This window comes from Onychostoma macrolepis, chromosome 18 (genome assembly GCF_012432095.1).
Source record: "Onychostoma macrolepis isolate SWU-2019 chromosome 18, ASM1243209v1, whole genome shotgun sequence".
Taxonomy (NCBI): Eukaryota; Metazoa; Chordata; class Actinopteri; order Cypriniformes; family Cyprinidae; genus Onychostoma; species Onychostoma macrolepis.
The window spans coordinates 20,054,297-20,077,494 of record NC_081172.1 but is presented as its reverse complement, the minus strand read 5'-3'; the positions used below and the strand labels follow the sequence as shown (position 1 = coordinate 20,077,494).

At 38.0% G+C, this 23,198-nt stretch overlaps 1 long non-coding RNA gene across 1 annotated transcript; it reads right to left on the bottom strand.

The window, feature by feature from the left end:
* Positions 1-15,938: 15,938 nt before the first annotated feature.
* Positions 15,939-19,050, bottom strand: LOC131524772 (uncharacterized). Its single transcript, XR_009267070.1, has 3 exons — positions 18,904-19,050; positions 17,318-17,374; positions 15,939-16,053 (listed from the first exon to the last, which is right to left on the bottom strand). It is a non-coding gene; the product is annotated as an uncharacterized LOC131524772 (long non-coding RNA).
* Between the last annotated feature and the right edge of the window lie 4,148 nt (positions 19,051-23,198).

Sequence of the window (23,198 nt, the reverse complement as noted above, 5' to 3'; positions counted from 1 at the left end):
GGGTTATTAATCTATGCGGGTGAAATATTCCATAGGCAAATATTTTTTGTACAAAAATATTTTTGTACGAATATTTTATAGACGGTTTCATCAGGCGCACGCGCCTGGACCTAAGTTAACTTCCGGTGTTTGTTTATCGGTTAGTGGCGCCGGCTACAAACGCAGTTAAAGTTAAAGTGATGAGTAATTAAGTTGGGCTCAGGTTGTTGTGCTGTGGGATGTGTTTCACATACATTTATTTATTTGTGGCGACCCACCATGATATCAAAACTGACCAATTTTCCAAGGCTTCGTTGAATAAACATGAGCACAATTTTAAAAATCGAGGCGCAGGTGTTTTTATATCACTGTATTTCTGAAGGAACACTGTCTTTAGAAAATGTTCTATGTCATTTTCATTTCATCTGGCAAGTTATATGCCTGATAAAGCAGCGTTTGTAAGCTCAGCACTGCTTTGTGTACAGCCCAACAGCCGTTTCCAGGGAAACCTCTAGTTCTCCCGCTTTAAAGCGCCTCCTGCTGGCAGAGAATTAATTTGCATTTTTAATAAGTCCGTCCAAGTAGTTATCGCTGCATCTCAGTCCGTGTTTTTCGCAGCAAACATATTTTGCTTGTTATCAAAACATAATCTACTCTAGAGGGACTTAGCTGTTGTTACTGACTGTATTTGGATGACTACTGGAAGTTAAGTTAGGGCCACAAAAGCGCGCATGCGCAATAACGTTTATTTATGTTGTTGCCGTTGAAACCGTCTATAGGAAGTCTATGTTACAAAAAATAAAAATAAAAAAAACACTTGCCAAGTCTACTGTAACCACAGCACTTGCATAGCAGTACAGGGCCATGTTGCATAAAGCACCTTAAGTGTAATTTTCCCTTAAGATCGCCCTTAAATTTCCCTTACAATTAAGGGTGTTGCATAAAATATACCTTAAATGGCACTTAAGAGTTTTTTTTAGGTGAAACGTCATAAACCCTTAGAATTTCTCTTAAGTGTCCCTTAAAGCCCATTAAGTGTTGCATAAAGCCCCTTAACTGTCATTTTCCGAAGTATAATGTAAGGTATGGAAAATGTCACCTTAAGTGTTACACAGCGAGCAGATTCAATCCCAAAGTCTTCTACAAGACTCAATCGGCCGCTTTATAACAGATTTAGGCATTTATTCACATTAATCAAATTACATACAGCTAATAGCTCAAACGTGAGTGCGTCATGCGAGAACACATATATTCTGCAATATTTTATTCCTGTATTTTCCTACATATTACCTGGGAGATGACTTGAAAAACACACATACAACATATATTTTCGCAGTCTTGTGTTTATTGTGTTTACATTTCTGCTTTTAGCTTAAGCTGCAGCCAGCGATCGCTGCTGTATTCCATCATAAGATACTTCTATGTGTCCGGAATGGACTTTCAGCTCGACAGCGCCCTCTGGCTTCGAGTATGAATGAAACATACACTATCAAATGTAAACATACACTATTAGCGCTTCATAATGTTCACATCACCTCGTTTTGGATACAAATAAAATGACTATCTTGTCCCTTTGCATTTAAATATAGATTTACTCACATTAGTCCCTGAAAATGTTATGTTTTTGTGAAAACTTACACCGCTATCTGCATTAACAAATAACGTGTCCATGGCAACAGTAGATTTTTTTAACGGCAAAACCTGGGTCGCTGTTGTGAAATACTTAACGGTTTCCCTTAACTGAGGGAATGGTTTTAGGGATTGTATGCAACACCCTCAAGTCATTCCCTTAGATAAGGGGAAATCACGCCTTAAGTGTCATAGGTAAGGGAAAAACTTAAAGTGCTTTATGCAACCGGGCCCTGGGCCTATACAAGACGACTTTATTGGCAATGAAAAGAACCTCACTGCCATTAAAGTGAAATTACTGAACCTAATCATAGGAGCTTTATTTAAAAAAAATCTCATAAAAAAAATATTAAATACAATTAAATAAATTTAATCAGACAGACTTAGAAGTTTTTGCATCTGAAATCTTCACCTGCATTTCAGCGTATCACTGAACTGCAGTTATATTGTATCTGTACTTCATTATACAGCAAATCTACAGTTGCACTTCAGTTTTACCGCTCTTGAACTTTAATGAACTGCAGTTATATACTTCATTATACTGCAATTGTCCAGTTGTACTTCATTGTACTGCATTTATACTACTTTGTACTGCAGTTTCACTACAGTTGTATTTCAATGTACTGCAGTTATTTTTTGTAAGGGACTAACATCAAAGATCAATGGAAAGATCAATGCACGTTTGGAAGTTGAATGTAAGGGGAATGCCATTTTGGAATTTCTGTGGTCTAATGTGATATTTTTGTTCATGTTCTTGTTGATGATGCAATTTTATTTTATTGTTGTAATTAATTTAAAGCATTAACAAGATAACCGGTTGAATTAATTTTGGGGGTGATGACTGATTGAATGTAGACTATTTTTAGTCCAGTGCTTGTGTATAAGATTAGTATTGACCAAGTTCAGAGGCTGTAATACCTGAATCAACTTACTTTGTTGTGTATTTTCAACAGTTTCAATATGAAAAAAATACTTTTTATATTGATTAAATTGATTTATTGCATTTTGGGAAAACAATAATCAGTTTTTATAATAAATCTTTGAAAATCAAAATCTGGATTTTAATTTTTAATGTTATTATAAACTAAAGATGCTATGTGAAAGTTTGAAACATAAAATAGTGGTTTTCATCTTGCCACTTTCTTGTTAAATAAAACACAGTTTTACTCAAATTAATCAAAATGGATTTATAGCGTTTCGGAACCAAACTCATACATACACACACACACACACACACACACACACACACACACAAAACACACACACACACACACACACATATGTGTGTGTATATATATATATATATATATATTTATTTATTAGGGGTGGCACGGTACACATATGTCACGGTTCGGTACGTACCTTGGTTCGGGGGTCACGGTTCGATATGATTTCGGTACAACAGGGGGAAAAAAAATCTACTACGCTCAGTTTCTTTTCATTTATCTTGAACAGACAGTAGTGCAAATTACAATTTTTTTTCCATCTAGATGTGAAAATACTAAATATTATTACATGTTATATATATATATATATATATATATAAAATCTGTTTTGTTTTCATTGTGAGTGTACACAAATAAAAGCAGACTTTTATACAGTGATTATTAATAAGACAATATGTGTTTAAAGTTGATTCTGCTGGTATAAGGAAACAGTTGAAGTGATCACGCCAGAACACACACACACACAATACATCAGTTCTAGCATTGCTAACTTGACAGTGCAGTTAGTACTTTATCAAAATAAAATACAGTGAGCCAAACATCAGCGCGCGCCTCTATGCTGGAACGTGTCTGAAGTACAAAGCCTATCATTTACATAATAAATAATAGTTTAGCATTCAGATACCTTACATCGCGAATATGGAAATATTATGGAATATTTGGATTTGTGCCGAATGAGAGAGGTAGGATACACGAGCACAAGGCTCCATTCCGCAAACAGTTGAGTGCGCAAGCCTTTAAAGTATACTCCGTTGTCAGTCTATGCGAGAGACGCATTCAGAATCAGCACATGGTCACTGTCTAGTGCAGGGCTCCTCAAATCTGGACCTCGAGATCCACTTTCCTGCCGAGTTTAGCTGTAACCCTAATCAAACACACCTGAACATGCTAATCAGTGTCTTCAGGATCATTAGAAAATCACAGACAGGTGAGTTTGATCAGGGTTGGAGCTAAACTCTGCAGTGAATTGGACCTCCAGGGTAAGATTTGAGGAACCCTGGTCTAGTGGGCTTTGTTTTCAAGTGCGCAACTCATGGCATTCGCTATTCTTCTGCTGGCGGTTATCAAACAGCGCTGCATTACTGCGGGCGCCCCCTCTGGATTGGGGGTGAATTGCCTGTATTCGTCGTAAGGCCTCATGCACCAAACTGAGACGCCCGTGCCGTGACGGTTCGGTACGAATACATGTACCGTGCCACCCCTAATATATATATATATATATATATATATATATATATATATATATATATATATATATACATATATTTGTTTTTGGATTTACATTTATACTGGCTTAAAATACATTTAAATGTCTGAAATACAGACAGCAGTGAAGTTGAATGAATTTGAATCATATTAAAAACATTGCATTAGTCTACACAACAACCAACAACCGCTGCAGATGTTTGCGATTGAGTTGCTCCACCCATTTCAACAGAAATCGAGATTTCTTGCTGAAAACTTGCTAATAAAGATACATAAAATTATATGATAAAACTATTGTTGAATATTAGATCCCTTCCTACAAAAGCAAGTTTTGTAAATGATATGATCATAGATCAAAACCCACACATCCTCTGTTTGACTGGCTGATTGCATTACTTTTTGTTTGTTTGTTTTTATTGGTTTTCTTTATACATAACATACTAGTACAAAAAAAATCATTTACTGTGTACAAAAATAAAATAAATAAGTAAAATAATGAATAAATAAATACACTCGATTTTGTCCCACTCCTCTTTGCAGATCCTCTCCAAGTCTTTAAGGTTTCGAGGCTGACGTTTGGTAACTCGAACCTTCAGCTCCCTCCACAGATTTTCTATGGGATTAAGGTCTGGAAACTGACTAGACCACTCCAGGACCTTAATGTGTTTCTTCTTGAGCCACTCCTTTGTTGTCTTGGCCGTGTGTTTTTGGTCATTGTCAGGCTGGAATACCCATCCACAACCCATTTTCAATACCATGGCTGGCTTCAATGCCCTGGCCCTGACGGTACATGGCCCCGTTCATCGTCCCTTTGATGCGGTGCAGTTGTCCTGTCCCCTTAGCAGAAAAATACCCCACAAAGCATAATGTTTCCACCTCCATGTTTGACGGTGAGGATGCTGTTGTTGGGGTCATAGGCAGCATTCCTTCTACTCCAAACACAGAGAAGGAGAAGAATTGTTGAGTAAAGTTGTTATTTTTGTTTTCTTTGCAAACAAAAAGCATTCTAGTAGCTTCATATCAGTACAATTGAACCACTGTATCTCTTGGACTTTTTTGTCTATGTCCTTGCTACATTTGGGCTTAGAAACATTTCAGTTGTGTTACTGTCCATGCAGGGTCAGAAAGCTCTCGGATTTCATCAAAAATACCTTAATTTGTGTTCTGAAGATGAACGAAGGTCTTACAGGTTTGGAAGAACACGAGGGTGAGTAATTAATGACAGAATTTCCATTTTTGAGGGAACTTTCCCTGTAAGTGTTGGTTTAATAGAAATAATTTTAATGCGCATGAAAACTCAATCCTGATGCGCACAAGACAAGGTAATAAAAACATTTGGGGCTTCAGCCCTTTTAACCAGCCCTGTTTGATTCCCAGGGAATGAATAACTTAATAAAATGTGTAGGGGAGCACAGGGCACAAACTAACACGGGGTAAGTTGTAACACACATGGTTTAAATATTTCCACACATGCTAGCATAACCAAATTTACAGTATTTACTAGCTGCCATATCAACACTATATAGAGAATAAAGTGCACCAAAATTCAAAAATCTTTTGAATGTCGCTGAATATTTATTCTACCAAAGCAGAAGTACATTTCTGGCTGAAGTAAATTGTCATCTCGGTTTTTAGTATTCATTTAAAATTAGACAAATCTGCTATTATTTTAATCTCCAATCTGTTATCAGTTTAGATAGTTTTATAATGCTTCGCTAACTAGCAGAAGACACTAACCATTTTTTAATTCCAGTTGCACAGATGGAGAACGTTATAACACTGCGTTACAATGCCCCGCTATTATTATTACTATACTATTCTATGACATTAGCAATGCAATTTACACCATTTACTTTTATGAGTTTCAATGAGAAGCCACAAGAAGCAGGTGAATAAAGACTGAGAATCGATGTTTAATGTTATTTCATAAATTGTTAAATTGTTATTTCAAGAAATGTAAAGCATTTTGGCTCGTTGTCTCGTGTCCTGTGTCCTATTGACAGCTGTGTGTGGAGGGAGGGGAGTGTATCATTTCTGAATTTCTGAATGTGTTTCTTAATTTGCGCACTCTGTTTTGAACTACACTGTATATGTAGCTGTGTGTTGTATTGTTAAGGTTAAGTAAAGATTAACTAATTTGCATTAAAGGGCAGCAGAACCTACAAACGTGTTTCTCGGTTTAACTAAGGTTCATTTTGACTAATATAGGTGAACTTACTCACCAGTCGATGTTATCACCGTTATGGCGGCGTTAATCCTGCCGTCAGTCAGAAAAAAAGGCCCAACTCCCCACATGAAAAACGACACGATGAATAATGTTAGTTTGCTGTTAACAAGTTAAAACATTTTAAAATATCTCTTTTGAATAAAACAGAAATAACATACTAACCTTTTGCAGTTAACAGTGCAACATGTCTCTTTTGTCCTTTTACCGCTGCTTCCACCAAACAGCAAACAAAATAAATCTCCCTTGCCATTAGTCAGTTTTTCACGGGCAAGTTCACTACTGTAAATTTACAGTAGTTTACTGTAGTGACCATATATTTTCCCATAATCCTTTGCAGTTTACAGTAAAATACTGTATAAACATTTTACAGTATCTTACTGTACACAATACAGTAACATACTGTTCAAATTACAAAAATTGGTTACAGTGTACTCAATGTGTCATATAATGACATTATAAATACAACTTATTCACTACCTGTTGAACATCACTAAACATGAATTACAATTATTTTAACAAACAATGTTTATTTAAACACTTTTGGAAATTTGTAATTAATTTAAAAATATTTCCACAAAAATATAAAACTAAGGTTTATTTCGACTAGTATAGGTGACCTTAACTTACTCACCAGTCGACGTTATCACCGTTACGGCGGCATTCCGACCGTCAGTCAGAAAAAAAAAAAGCTCCAACCACTGATCTATAATAGAGAACATTATAGATCAGTGGCTCCAACTCCCAACATGAAAAACGACACAATGAATAATGTTAACTGTAAACAAGTGAAAACATCTTAAAATATCTCTGTTTTCCATAAAACAGAAATAACTAACCTTTTTTGTCGAGTTAATGCCAGTACAACATTTCTCTTTTGTCCTTTTACTGCCACTTCCACCAAACAGTGAAAAAAGAAAACGGTGGTTCTTACCTGTCATTGGTCAGTTTTTCGTGGGCAAGTTCACTACTGTAAATTTACAGTAGTTTACTGTAAATGGATTTAGAAATACAATAGTGACCGTATATTTTCCCATAATGCTTTGCTGTTTACAGTAAAATACTATATACACATTTTACAGTATCTTACTGTACATATTACAGTAAAATACTGTTAAAATTACAGAAATCGTTTACAGTGTGTGCTTTCTTGAGCAGGGGGACATTGCAGGCGCTGCAGGATTTCAGTCCTTCACGGCGTAATGTGTTAGCAATTGTTTTCTTGGTGACTATGGTCCCAGCTGCCTTGAGATCATTGACAAGATCCTCCTGTGTAGTTCTGGGCTGATTCCTCACCATTCTCATGATCACTGAAACTCCAAGAGGTGAGATCTTGCATGCAGCCCCAGACCGAAGGAGATTGACAGTTATTTTGTTTTTCTTCCATTTGCGAATAATCACACCAACTGTTGTCACCTTCTTATCAAGCTGCTTGGCGATGGTCTTGTAGCCCATTCCAGCCTTGTGTAGGTCTACTATCTTGTCCCTGACATCCTTGGACAGCTCTTTGGTCTTGGCCATGGTAGAGAGTTTGGAATCTGATTGATTGATTGATTGCTTGCTTGCTTCTGTGGACAGGTGTCGTTTATACAGGTAACAATCTGAGATTAGGAGCACTCTCTTTAAGAGACACCTGGGAGCCAGAAATCTTGCTGATTGATAGGGGATCAAATACTCATTTAACTCATTAAAATCAAATCAAATCAAAGCAAATCAATTTATAACTCTTTTTAAATGCATTTTTCTGTTTGTTTGTTTTTTCTTTGTTATTCTGTCTCTCACTGTTCAAATAAACCTACTATTAAAGTTATAGACTGATAATTTCTTTGTCAATGGGCAAACGTACAAAATCAGCAGGGGATAAAATATTTTTTACCCCACTGTATATTGGATAAATTTACCTCATGCTTCCTTTATATACATTTCACTTGAGGACTAAATTCTGTTCCAAGTATCTTTCTCTATGTTTTCACAGTTATTGTCATCAATCCTTAAACAGAGGTGATACAATTTAGATGCTTTTTGAAGGTGTCTTGGTAATTCATAACAATTTTCTAAAACATTTTTCTTTGTTCCATGGGAACCTTTGCCTCTAAGCAGTGTCCAGTTTGTAAATCTTTCTAGAAATGGTCCTGGCATTCTAACTTATTTTTTTCTTTAAAATTATTATAAGTCAAAAGCTTACCATTACTAAATAAATCCTTTAAAATACATATTCTGTTTCTAAACCACTGTCCCCAAAACAAGGGCTTTTTCTCTACTTTAACATGAGGATTATTCCATACTAAAGAGTAATATTGACACCTGTGAGAAATCTGACAGTTTATGTGGGCATTTTTCCAAACCTCTTTAGAGAGAAGCCATATTGGGTTGGTCATATGATGTTGCAAGTCCCCTCTGGGTTTTGTGAAAAAGCCTCTATTGGCCGAAAAGGGGAAGTAAGTTGTTGTTCTATTAATACCCAATCTAAATCCTCATTCCCCCAGTGTCTAGCGAGCTTAGACATTTCAAATGCTATTTTATAGAACTACATTAGGCAATGCTAAACCTCCCTTATTTCTAGGCATATATCATTTATTACCCCTAATCCTGGGTCTTTTACCTTCCCATTAAAAAAAAAAAAAATCTTAACCATAGCATTATATTGTTTATATATCTGATGAGGCATGGTTACAGGGACCATTCCTGATACGTAATTAAACTGTGGCACTACCATCATCTTTATTATATTAATATTTCCCCATAAAGTTAAATTATTATTTTTTTCTCAAACACGCGTCACCCTATTGTCTTAGAGCCTGGTCACCCTCTAACAAAGCTTTTGATTCAACATTACGACGGTCTTCTGTTACACCCAGGACCTGAGCGTGTGTTGTCAGAACTGAGACAGAAATATTGGATCATAAGAGGCAGAGAAGCAGTGAAAAAACACCAACACAGCTGCTATGAGTGTAAAAAGTGGCTAGGGAAACCAGATATTCCCAGGATGGCTGACCTTCCACAGTCTAAACTTAGATTGTTCCGTCCTGCCTTTTATTCAACAGGTATTGACTATTTCGGCCCCTTTCAGGTTAAGTTAGGACGCAGATGTGAGAAACGCTGGGGGATATTGTACAAATGCCTTACTACCAAAGCTGTTCATATTGAACTCCTATCGAGCATTGACACAGACTCCTTTCTCATGTCGCTAAGAAGGTTCATAGCTCGGAGAGGGAAACCTTATGAACTTCTTCCAGACCATGGCACAAATTTCAAGGGAGGTAACACAGAACTTCAGAATGCCTTCAATGCACTTCACCTATCCTTGAGAGAGCATCTGGCCTCCCAACAGATCCATTTCCGTCTGAACCCACCAAATGCACCACATTTTGGAGGATCATGGGAGAGAGAGGTTAAGTCAATAAAGACAGCATTGCGTACCTCTGTTGGTTCCCAATCTGTGTCAGAGGAAGTGCTGAACACTGTACTTGTGGAAATAGAGGGAATATTAAACTGCAGACCACTGGGATATGTTTCCTCACACATAGCAGATATTGACCCTGTAACACCTAACTCTCTCCTCATGGGACGTTCGACTTCTGCTTTACCACAAGTTGTTTACCCATAATCGGAAATGCTCGGTCGCAAGAGATGGCGCCATAGCCAGATTTTAATTGAAAATTTCTGGAAATGTTTCATACGACATTACCTCCCGCACCTGCAAGGATGGCAGAAATGGCAAAGTGAATCGGGGAAAGAAGTCGTGATGATTATGGATCAGCAATCACTACAAGCTCTATGGCAAATAGGTACTGTGGCAAGAGTCATTCTTGGATTAGATGGGCGAGTTCGTACAGTTGTAGTGAATGTCAAAGACATAAGTTACACAAGACCTGTGGCTCGCCTGATCAGACTGGCTGCCCTACCTGATGACCAGTGTTGGGCATGTTACTTTTAAAAAAAGTAATTAGTTATAGTTACTAGTTACTTCTCACAAATAGTAACTGAGTAAGTAACTGAGTTACATCATTATAAAAGTAACTAATTACCAGGGAAAGTGACTATTGCGTTACTTAGATGTTCAAATATGTCAAATAACTTGGATGCCCCCAATATTAAATATATAAAATGAAGGAAATGGACACTAAATAGAATGAATTATTATTATAATACATTGTACACTAATCTACATTATTTAATATTACTGTGTTGCTGTGGGACAATGTGAGAGACACCTATCAAATTCAATATATTATTATCAACCCTCTATGGGCACTAAATTTTTACCATTGGCTAGTTTACTCATCAGACTAATATTAATTATCTGATATACTATTTTATAACATATACAGTGTGTGTGTGTGTGTGTGTGTGTGTATATATACATACATATATATATATATACTTACTAGTGATGGGAAGTTCGGATCATTTTACTGACTCGGACCTTTGAGTCTCGTTCAGCAAAATGAACGAATCTTTTTTCGAGTCATTTCGTTCATTTCGTTCATTTTAGCAAAATATAATTAAAATGTTACGTGCTACTTCCCTAACACATCTACTACTTATGCAAACGTTGATCACACTACAAACTATAATGCTATAAGAAACAGAAAAGATTAATTCATCGTTTACCTGGGCCTTGATTAGCTCACCTCACCTCTTATCTGACAAGCATTCGGGTTTGAGTCGTTCGTTCATCACGTGACAGCCTCATACACTAACCAATGCAGTCAGAGCCGGAAAGAGAATTGATTAGTTCACCTACCGAGTCATCGGGTTTGAGTCGTTCGTTCATCACGTGACAGCCTCATACACTACTAACCTATGCAGTCAGAGCCGGAAAGAGAATTGATTAGTTCACCTGTTTCGAGTCATCGGGTTTGAGTCGTTCGTTCTTTTGTCACGTGACGTGACAGCTTTGGGCAGAGAAATTAGTTAATTTACAACCTTCCTTACAAAGGGGTGCATAGTCATTATTATTATTATTATTATTATTATTTACTCGTACAGTTATGTGATGCATTTCTGGTCTCAAATTATTGCTTTTAATCTCTGTCACAATGGTTCTTTTCCATAATACTGAATGTAGTAATAAAGATAATAAAGTGGTTATGCTTTAATTTAATTTTTTAAATTTTTTTTTGGAGTCTAATCTTCATAAAATACAATACCTTGTTGTATTTATGTCTTTTGAGTTAACCCTTTAGATTAGACTATAGTGTTATACTTTTGTAACATATGACACTTTAGACATTAACACTGTGTACACACTCTTGAATTGTTTTTTTATTGTTTATTTTTGTGCCAGAAAAAGCTTTAGCAAAGAGGATAACTATTCCAAAATGAATTAAAACAATTTAAATAAAAAATACAAGAAAATTAAAATATACTAAAGCCACAGAGCCAGATCATAACCTTAATATTTTAAACTAACATTAATCATTCATATTCAAAATGTTATTTGCTTTCACTTTATGTCATTGTGTCCTTTTTGACCAATCGTCTTATACAAATATTAGACCAATATGTCAAGTCTGCCTAGGAAAAACAATTATACCAGCAAAGTCAAAATTGGAGTAAAAATGTACAAACTATAAGTGCTTTGTCATTTTAGGCTTGGATTTTTTTATTATATAGTTATATTATATGTTTATTGATAGACAAAGAGAGTGAAAGGACAAATCAATCAATATTTTATTTATAACAGGGTTTTATTTATTTATAAAATAACAGAGATCCTCAAGAAAGAGTAACAAAAACATAGTGACAGAAATGAACAGACCATTTTTATTTCTAGGAAAATGCTTATTACACATATTTTGATAAATATGATCCAACATACAAAAAATACAGTTTTACTTTATAGTATTTTACTGATCCGGCAAGTGGTCACGTGACAAAAGAACGAACGACTCAAACCCGATGACTCGAAACAGGTGAACTAATCAATTCTCTTTCCGGCTCTGACTGCATAGGTTAGTGTATGAGGCTGTCACGTGATGAACGAACGATTCAAACCCGAAGACTCGGTAGGTGAACTAATCAATTCTCTTTCCGGCTCTGACTGCATTGGTTTAGCTTATGGGGCTGTCACGTGATGAACGAACGACTCAAACCCGAAGACTCGAAACAGGTGAACTAATTCCAGTACAGAACCTATAGGATGTTGCGCATGCGCGACTGAACGAATCACTCCCTGAGACGACTCGTTCTTCCCGAGTCACATTAAAGATTCGTTCAAAATGAACGAATCGTTCAAGAACGACCCATCACTAATACTTACATACATACATACATACACACACACACACACACATATACACACAGTGGTGTGAAAAAGTGTTGGCCCCCTTCCTGATTTTTTATTTTTTTGCATGTTTGTCACACTTTAATGTTTCAGATCATCAAACAAATTTAAATATTAATCAAAGATAACACAAGTAAACACAACATGCAGTTTTTAAATTAAGTTTTTTATTATGAAGGGAAAACAAAATCCAAACCCACATGGCCCTGTGTGAAAACGTGCTTGCTCCCTCCTATTAAATCATGAAAGAACTGTGATTAACCACATTATTTTAGAAAGCTGAGTTAAATTTCACTAGCCAAGCTCAGGCCTGATTCCTGCCAGACCTGTTGAATCAAGAAATCACTTAAATAGAACCTGTCTGACAAAGTGAAGCATGTTTAAAGAGCAACACATCATTCCGCGATCTTAAGAAATTCATAAACAGATGAGAAACAAAATAGTTTACATGTATCAGTCTGGAAAGTTATAAAGCCATTTCTAAGGCTTTGGGACTTCAGCAAACCATGGTCAGAGCCATTATCCACAAATGGAGAAAACTTGGAACAGTGGTGAACCTTCCCAGGAGTGGCCGGCCTACCAAAATTACTCCAAGAGCACAAAGACGACTCATCCAGGAGGTCATAAAAGAACCCATAACAACATCTAAAGAACTGCAGGCCTCACTTGCCTCAATTAAGGTTAGTGTTCATGATTCAACAATAAGAAAGAGACTGGGCAAAAACAGCATTCATGGGAGTATTCCAAGGCAAAAGCCATTTCTGACCAAAAAGAACACAAAGGCTTGTCTCACATTTGCCAAAAAATATCTTGATTATCCACAAGACTTTTGGGCAAATATTCTGTGGACTGATGCAACAAAAGTTGAACTTTTTGGAAGGGGTGTGTCCCGTATCTGGCATAAAACCAACACAGCATTTCATAAAAAGAACATCATACCAACAGTCAAACATGGTGGTGGTAGTGTGATGGTCTGGGGCTGCTTTGCAGCTTCAGAACCTGGATGACTTGCCATAATTGATGGAACCATGAATTCTGCACTCTATCAGAAAATCCTGAAGGAGAATGTCCGACCATCAGTTTGTGACCTCAAGCTCAAGTGCAATTGGGTTATGCAGCAGGACAATGATTCCAAACACAGCAGCAAGTCCACCTCTGAATGTCTCAAGAAAAACAAAATTAAGGTTTTGAAGTGGCCAAATCAAAGTATGGACTTAAATCCAATTGAAATGCTGTGGCATGACCTTAAACAGTCCATTCATCCTCGAAAACCCTCCAATGTGGCAAATTAAAACAATTCTGCAAAGAAGAGTGGGCCAAAAAATATGAAAGACTCATTGCCAGTTATCGCAAACGCTTGACTGCAGTTGTTGCTGCAAAGTGTGGCACAACCAGTTATTAGGTTTAGGGGGCAAGCACTTTTTCACACACACTGTAAAAAAAAAATCCGTAAAAAAACAGATAACGTACTGGCAGAAAATTACCAGGACATTTTCTGTTAAATTTAAGGACATTTCCTTCAACATTAAAACGGAAAATTCTGTAGATTTACAATTTCTTCTGTACCATAAACAGACAATCCTTAATGCAGTAATTTCTAAAAAATTATAGCATAGGCCTATCTTTAGTGGCAAATAAATCCAGCACAATATATACAAATTGAACATGGTTTATTTTTACCTCATGTAAACATTCTTAAGTGTGTTCAGTAGCTTTTATTTGCCTTAAATAGGTGAAGACAAAAATATTACATCAATTAATTTAACAATGTGTAAAGCACCACTGAAAATGCTTGTATCGTGGAACACTTTTTAGTTTTAAACAGCAACATGCAGAAAAAAGAAAACATGAGCAGGTACTTGACTCCAGTGTCTACACCATTTAACCTATAGGAGAACACAATATTATTTAAAAGGACAGTTCACCCAAAAATGTGAATTCTGTCATCAGTTACTCACCCTCATACCGTTCCAAATCCATAAGATTTTCATTCATCTTTGGAACACAAACAAAGAGTATTTTTAATTAAATCTCTGTGCTTTCTGTCCCTCCATTGACAACTACCATATACAACTACCATTTCAAGGTCCAATAAGGTATAGCTGTCAGATTTCATTAAAAAGGATCTTCGTTAGTATTCCAAAAATGAACAAAAGTCTAACAGGATTGGAACAAGATTTTTCATATAACATTTTGGGTGAACTAACCCTTTAAGTTAGATTACTAACCTCTAATTTATGCTAAATTATCTGCATCTACAATTGACATGGTACTGCAAAAAATACTTTCTTGTACAGCATTTGAAAATAAAAAAAACAAAGATTCATGCACTCATGCCTCACATTTCAATGTGAAACTATACTATACAACTATTCTAAACTAAACTTGTATGCTTTTGCCATGTGCCAGTTTATGGAAACTACTTTTTTTTTTCTTTTTTTCTGCATGTTCAGTCCAAGTTCCATGTTGAGATTTGAAAAAAGCTCAAATTGTACATGGATTCTCAAAGTCTTGGAAGCATAGTCCCATCATCTCAACCTTTGACCCTCGTTCAGGATTTCTTCACAGGAAGACTGGAAATGACAAGAAACTACATGAATGAAAGTAAAGTACAGAGTAACATGCAGAACAGGTTGAGATTGAATTATCAGCTGCTATTCCAAATACTTTCCAGTTCAAACATTGTTTATAAAATGCTAAACATGCATTTCCAGTGGTCTCCAATTTCATCTGTCATGTGATCTTGTCAACAATGTTTTACGATATACTTAAAGAGATCGTTCACCCAAAAATGATAATTCTATCATTAATTATTCACCCTCATGTCGTTCTAAACCTGTAAGACCTTCGTTCATCTTCAGAACAAAAATTAAGATATTTCTGATGAAACCCGAGAGCTCTCTGACCCACGGTGGTGCTGACGCTGCACTTTGTTTACTGGCAAATGAACGCACACGCATGCATTGTGGTACTCTCGTTAATGGCAGCAGACTCTCCCAGGAGAGAAGAAATCATTGAATAAAGTTATTTTTGTTTTCTTTGCGCACAAGAAGTATTCTCATAGCTTCGTAAAATTACAGTTGAACCACTGATGTCGCATGGACCATTTTAACGATGTCCTTATACTACGTTTCTGTGCCTTGATCGTGTAAGGACCCTTGCTGTCTATGGAGGGTCAGGAAGCGCTCAGATTTCATCAAAAATATCTTAATTTGTGTTGCAAAAATGAACAAATGTCTTATGGGTTTGGAATGACATGAGGGTGAGTGATTCATGACAGAATTTTCATTTTTGGGTGAACTAACCCTTTGATTATTTTCAACTACACAGCAACACAATAAAATGCTTTATACACAGTCTCATTACACAAATTCATTACATTTGGATGGATTCCAGCGTAGGTGCCATCTCCTCTGGATGTTTTGTGTTTAAAAAAAACAAAGAGAATGTGTAGCTCAGCCACAATGGGAGGAAATGATAACTTCTTGAATGACAGCAATCTGGAATCACCAGTAACAAATAAGAAATTATAAAAAACACATGGTGAAGTCAGAAAACCACTCCAAACATTGATTAAATCTTTCCTACACAAACAGAAGTCAACTGAATAAATGACTCAGTGACTGCGTTTACATGCGCACAAATATTGCGATTATTTCCAATAATCAGAGTAAGGACTTAATCGCATTTTGATGTTTACATGTCAAGAGCAAAGCTCTTACTCCCGTTTACATGCAATTTCCATTATTCTTATTATTCGCTAAGAATTGTGGTTAATTTTTTCATTGCCATTATTCACATACCCCACTGGACAGCACAAATGGACTCAGAAAGAGCAGTATTACTGGTCGCTGTTTTAATCTATTTACGTCTAATGCATAATGATTTTGTATCGCTGTATTCCACGCTTTTTCGGCGCCATGATAGAAATATGATGGAATTTGTTTGCCTATACGCTGCCGTCGCGTTCTGTTCGTCCTTTCTGGATGAGGGCAAGGAACAGAGCAACCTGATCTCACAGAATTCCATGAAATGTTCACGGACTTAATTAACCCCGAATCTGTGGTGGCATCACGGAATCGCCGAAAATTCCGTGATGGGCTCACAGAAGGCATCAGCCGTGGTCCATGCACGGATTCACTGGTTTCCGTGCGTGGAGCACGGCTGATGCCTGTCACTGACTTACATTGGTATCACTTCTGTGAGCCCATCACGGAATTTTTTTCTGTGAGTCCATCACGGAATTTTCGGCGATTCCGTGATGCCACCACAGATTCGGGGTTAATTAAATCCGTGAACATTACACGGAATTCCGTGAGATCATGTTGCACAGAGACTGCTGGCAGCTTGTTGTGTTTTCCTCAGAATGAGATGCTTTCTTCCCCTCCATCGTTTCTAATCTCCGTATTATTACAGGTGCGTGTCACGTTATTCATATATGTCACAAGCGCATGCGCACTTTGGTCAGAGCGGCAATACTGCGATTAAGGTGTTTACATGCCTGTATATTCCGATTAAAATCGGCATACGCCACCTATGTTAATACGATTATGCTTGCTGCGATTATGAGCTTAATCGTATTATTTAGATCGAAGTATTGCGTTTACATGAGGTAAAGCATAATCGCAATATCGCCAAAATCTCATTATAATCGCATTAAGAGGGTCCATGTAAACGCACTCAATGACAAATTTTTTGTCAGTACTGAACAGGCCTAATGGTAAATAAAATAAAAACAGTTAATAACTAAAACAGAATACAAACCCATGATAAGAATGCAGGGGGTGCTTGGGGTGTACAGTACAGCAGCAGAAATTAGACCTGTCATTAGAAAAGAAAACAAAAGAAACACCATGAATCTCATGAACTGCTGTCCCTTTAAAACATGACTCACACCTGACACATCCCAACTCTTTACATCAGTCAAGACATTAACTTATTTAATGACATATTTAAGGACATTATCTGGCCAAAAATGGTCATTTTTACATAATTTTGTGTGCTTTTGTCCGTGTAAGTGCGAGAGAGAACTCGGTGCGCTACTGTCTGAAATAAAAAATAAATAATAATTGTGGCGAGTGGGGCGGGGCCGAGAGCCGTGGGAGCAGGCGAGGCCGGTGGAGTTAATGATAATGAGCGACACCTGCACCACTCGCCGGTCTCGAGTCCCACTGTCGTCACTCCTCCTTTTATCCTTCCAGAGCTCCTCCGTGGGACTCGAGACCGGCGAGTGGTGCAGGTGTCGCCATTATCATTAACTCCACCGGCCTCGCCCGCTCCCACGGCTCGGCCCCGCCCCACTCGCCACATACCCCCATCGCCCCTCACAGGCCGGGGGGTACTCCCGAGACTGCGCTCTACTCCCCCCCCTCTCTGGGGGGAGCCGATCACGGCGGCCGCGGCGTACCTGGGGGTAAGGACAGACGAGGCGAGAGAAAAGGAGACGGAAGGATGAGGAGCGACAGAGACGAGAGAGGGAAGAGAGGAAAAAAAAAAAAAATTCTCGGTCCGGTTCCCAGACACACTGCCGCTCGGTCCTCAACCAGGCTTTCACTCGCGGTGCTATGCGATGGTACTGGACCTCTTTGGTGGACGGCTCTGCTCCTCCGCCTCCTGGCGGACGGCGATGGCTCCTCCGGTCGAGGGCAGCCGGTAGCGAGTCCCCCGTTCCTTGCTCCTCCCCAAACATGGCGGATGGCAGCAGCCTCCGGCCTCCTGGCGAACGGCGCCGACTCCTCCGCTCCCTCTTGGACGGCAGCCACCCCTCCTCGACCCCGGAGCACGGCAGCGAGCCTTCCGTCCCACCTGTTCTTCCATTGCTCCAGCACCACCGCCTCGGGCAGCCACTGGCGGTCTTTGCTCCTTCGTGCTGCCCGACCTCGTCAGCACCGCGATCTCCCTCAGCGGCGAGGGCTCTTCTGACAGCATGTCCCTCCTTCCTCCCGGGTTTCGGCACCAATGTAACACAGTTCGTAGATCGGGAAGAAGGAGGTGGGAACCGGCGAACGTTCAAACAAAGTTTTAATAAAATAAACAAACATAAAAGTAAAGCGGCAGCCCCTCACGGACGACTGCCGCACATAAAATACAAAATAAAAGTCCAGGCCTGGTCCTCTCTCGTCTTCCACTGTCGTCACTCCTCCTTTTATCCTTCCGGAGCTCCTCCGTGGGACTCGAGACCGGCGAGTGGTGCAGGTGTCGCTCATTATCATTAACTCCACCGGCCTCGCTCCGTTCCCACGGCTCTCGGCCCCGCCCCACTCGCCACAATAATAAAGCGGCATTCTCTGCCCGTGCATGACATGTGTGTTCACAGACAGCGTGCCAGTAACGTTAAAGTCTAAACCTACCTCGTTTGGCAGAAAAGGCGTGTTATCCTTGAAGAATTCTGCGATGTCAGATCTTCACCTAGTCTTATCTTAATCTCTTTAAAAAAAAAAAAAAAAATTCGTAAATGGTGTCTTCTTTTCTTGACAATTACTCTGCCAGCTCCTGTTGAATGCATAAAGCGCTCTAAACACAGTTAAACCTCAGATTTAACGTTCTTACAGCTGCTTAACATCACCTCAGTAACGTTAACCCCCTGGGGTCGACAAACGCATATATGCGTTTTGAGGCAGATTTTCCTGATAAGGCCGAAATGAGCTTGAATTACTCTGTCGTTTTTGATCGTACAGATAAGAGCAATACACCATTCGAATCTGTAAGGGGTCTACTTTTATTTGTATACACTCATAATAACAACTAAACTTTGTGCTTCTGAAGAATAAAGAAAACAAACAGGGTGCGCTCTCTGTCTTCTCCGTCTCCATGAACTGTTTTAGAAACGCGTCACTAAAATGAACTGTAACTCAGCAAATACTTCACACAGAGACATGAGAAATATATCTATAGAAAGCTTGAAGTGTCTACTTTGAAATGAAAGTCTTATCGAAAACAAACATTCTGTGATGAAGTAATCCGTATAAAACCAACACGATGTTCAGTCTGTCCCGTCTGACTCATTATCTCTAATGTGACCCCGCCCCCGCACGGCTCGCGCTGTTCATATGTAAATAGCCACGTAGTAAGTGCGCGCGTGCAAACGCCCAACACAAACAAAGAGGAGGTCCTTCATCGCGGCTATTGTTCGTTTCTGGAAGAAGATGCGCTGAGTAAAGGCAGGATTTCCCTCGAAAGAAGAACACGATTTCATCCAGCAGAGGAGATGAGTAAGTAATGTTTCTTTTTTACATTAGTTACCGTGTTATTGTGACATAAACTTGAACAGATCTACTAACAGTTAGCTGGGTTTTCCCCAAACGACAACATGATGAATGCTTACGCGTCTAAGAATGTTTAGACCATGTTTATTATTAATACTCTGTTCACAAATAGATTTTAATAGCGTGCTAAACAATAATAATTCGTTTCTCAGATATAAAATATAATATAATCTCAGATCCCCTGAGGAACAATTCCATTCATTCTCTACTGTGGGAGAGGAAGAATTGTATAAACTTGTTAAATCATCTAAACCAACAACATGTATGTTAGACCCGATTCCATCTAAACTACTAAAAGAGCTGCTTCCAGAAGTCATAGATCCTCTTTTGGCTATTATTAATTCATCATTGTCATTAGGATATGTCCCCAAAACCTTCATTAAAAAAACCACAACTTGACCCCAAAGATCTAGTTAATTACAGACCGATCTCAAATCTTCCTTTTCTGTCAAAGATACTAGAAAAGGTAGTATCCTCACAATTATATTCCTTCCTAGAGAAAAATGATATCTGTGAGGAATTTCAGTCAGGATTTAGATCGTATCATAGTACTGAGACTGCTCTCATTAGAGTTATAAATGACCTGCTTCTATCATCTGATCGTGGTTGTACCTCTTTATTAGTTCTATTGGATCTTAGCGCTGCGTTCGACACTATCGACCACAACATTCTTTTGAATAGACTAGAAAACTTTGTTGGCATTAGTGGAAGCGCCTTAGCATGGTTCAAATCGTACTTATCTGACTGCCATCAGTTCGTAGCAGTGAATGAAGAGGTATCATATCGATCACAAGTGCAGTATGGAGTACCTCAAGGCTCAGTACTAGGGCCGTTACTTTTCACGCTTTACATGTTACCCTTGGGAGATATTATCAGGAGACATAGTGTTAGCTTTCACTGTTATGCTGATGATACTCAGCTCTATATTTCTTCACAGCCTGGTGAAACACACCGAATTGAGAAACTAACGGAGTAATTTTTTACTGCTAAATTCTGAAAAAACAGAGGTGTTAATTATCGTACCTAAAAACACCACATGTAATAACTTAAAACATTATCTAACACTTGATGGCTGCTCTGTCAATTCTTCTTCATCAGTCAGGAACCTAGGTGTGCTGTTTGATAGCAATCTTTAATTTGAAAGCCATGTTTCTAGCATCTGTAAAACTGCATTTTTTCATCTGAAAAGCATTTCTAAATTGCGACCAATGCTCTCAACGTCAAATGCAGAAATGTTAATTCATGCGTTTATGACCTCAAGGTTAGACTATTGTAATGCTTTATTGGGTGGTTGTTCTGCACGCTTGATCAACAAACTACAGTTAGTCCAAAATGCAGCAGCTAGAGTCCTTACTAGAACCAGGAAATATGACCATATTAGCCCGGTTCTGTCAACACTGCACTGGCTCCCTATCAAACATTGGATAGATTTTAAAATTAAGAAAACTTTAAAAAGTAATTTCTTGTTAATTACTTATAAAGCCCTGAATGGTTTAGCTCCTCAGTACTTGAGCGAGCTCTTATCACATTATAGTCCTCCACGTCCAATGCGTTCTCAAAATTCTGGCCGTTTGATAATACCTAGAATATCAAAATCGACTGCGGGCGGCAGATCCTATTCCTATTTAGCACCCAAACTCTGGAACAATCTACCTAACACTGTTCGGGAGGCAGACACACTCTGTCAGTTTAAATCTAGATTTAAAGACCCATCTCTTTAGCCTGGTTTACACATAACACACTAATACGCTTCTATTATTAAAATCCATTAAAGGATTGTTAGTCTGCATTAATTAGATCAACCGGAACCGGGAACACTCCCCATAACACACGATGTACTTGTTACATCGTAAGTAGAATGGCATCTACGCTAATATTTGTCTGTTTCTTTCCTATTCTGTTTCTCTGTCTGTATCCGGTCAGATGGTGGATCAGCACCAAGAGATGATGTCTACAGCCCTGATCGTCAGCAGAGACCAGGACACCCAGATGACCCCCAGAGACATATCCCCAGTGAAAACCTCGATTGAATACAGTAAAACTAAAAAAAATAACAAAATAACTAAAATATAATAAAATACCTAACTACATAATACTACTATTGTTAGAAATTGCAACAAAATTAAAATAGAAATATAAACTTTTGAACTGCGGGTTTCGTCTGGTCAGAGGAGAACTGCCCCCCCGACTGAGCCTGGTTTCTCCCAAGGTTTTTTTTTTTCTCCATTCTGTCACAGAGGGAGTTTTGGTTCCTTGCCGCTGTTGCCTCTGGCTTGCTCAGTTGGGGACACTTAATTTCTAGCGATTATCGTCGATTTGATTGCACAGATACTATTTAAACTAAACTGAGCTAGACAATGACATCTCTGAATTCAATAATGAAATGCCTTTAACTGAAAATTGAAAATTGAGTGTTTAATCTTATCATCACCATTTTTTGTTGCTCAACCAGACCTACGTTCTCGGTAATATGCGGTCTGAGTTGTTTATTGTTTATAGTTGTTTGTTGTTCCTGTTTTTGTGTTGCTTTTATTTTTTTACAACAGACATTCATACTTTTATTTTACCTTATTTCTAAAAGGATTTTTCATCTAGGTGGTTTGGTATCTAGAATACACATCAGCATTTACATGTTACTTACAGAATGGGAGTGTTTTTGCTTTTTTTTCATTTACTGAATACAATTTTGGGATTATGAATATTCAATGCATACTCTAAATATTTTATCATTGAATGTGAATGACCTAAATTCTGCTGTGAAACGTACTCGTGTATTAGAATATTTACACCGTAAATTGATTTCCTGTGCGCTGATACAAGAGACACATTTAAAACAATCTGACGTGGCAGGTTTCCAGGATAGACTACATATTTCTCAGCCCATTTTTAATTTTGTCTAATTCCTCCATCGCTATATTACCAATTTTATTATCTGATCATTCTGATGTGTGCAATATTCCTCTTTCCGATATTAAAGCCAAATCCCCTAGATGGCGCTTTAACATGTCATTATTAAGTAATCAGATTTTCTTTACTTCTCTAAAAGACTATATAAAGGAATTTCTTGAAATTAATATGCCCTCTGAAGTAGATCCTCAAATACTGTGGGAAACAACCAAGTGTGCTATACGAGGATTCTGTGTATCTTTCTCTTCTACTCTTGCCAAAGCGATACCAGTTTACACAATTAGAAAATAAAATCCAATCATTACAAAACCTACAAAAACAACATTTTACTTAGCAACAGGCTACACAGCTGTCCTCTTTAAAAGAAGAATATGATTTACTTTCACACTCAAAGGCGGAATTTATCTTACATAGGAATAGGCAAAAATATTATTTTGAATCAGAGAGACCTAGCCACCTATTGGCCCTTAGGC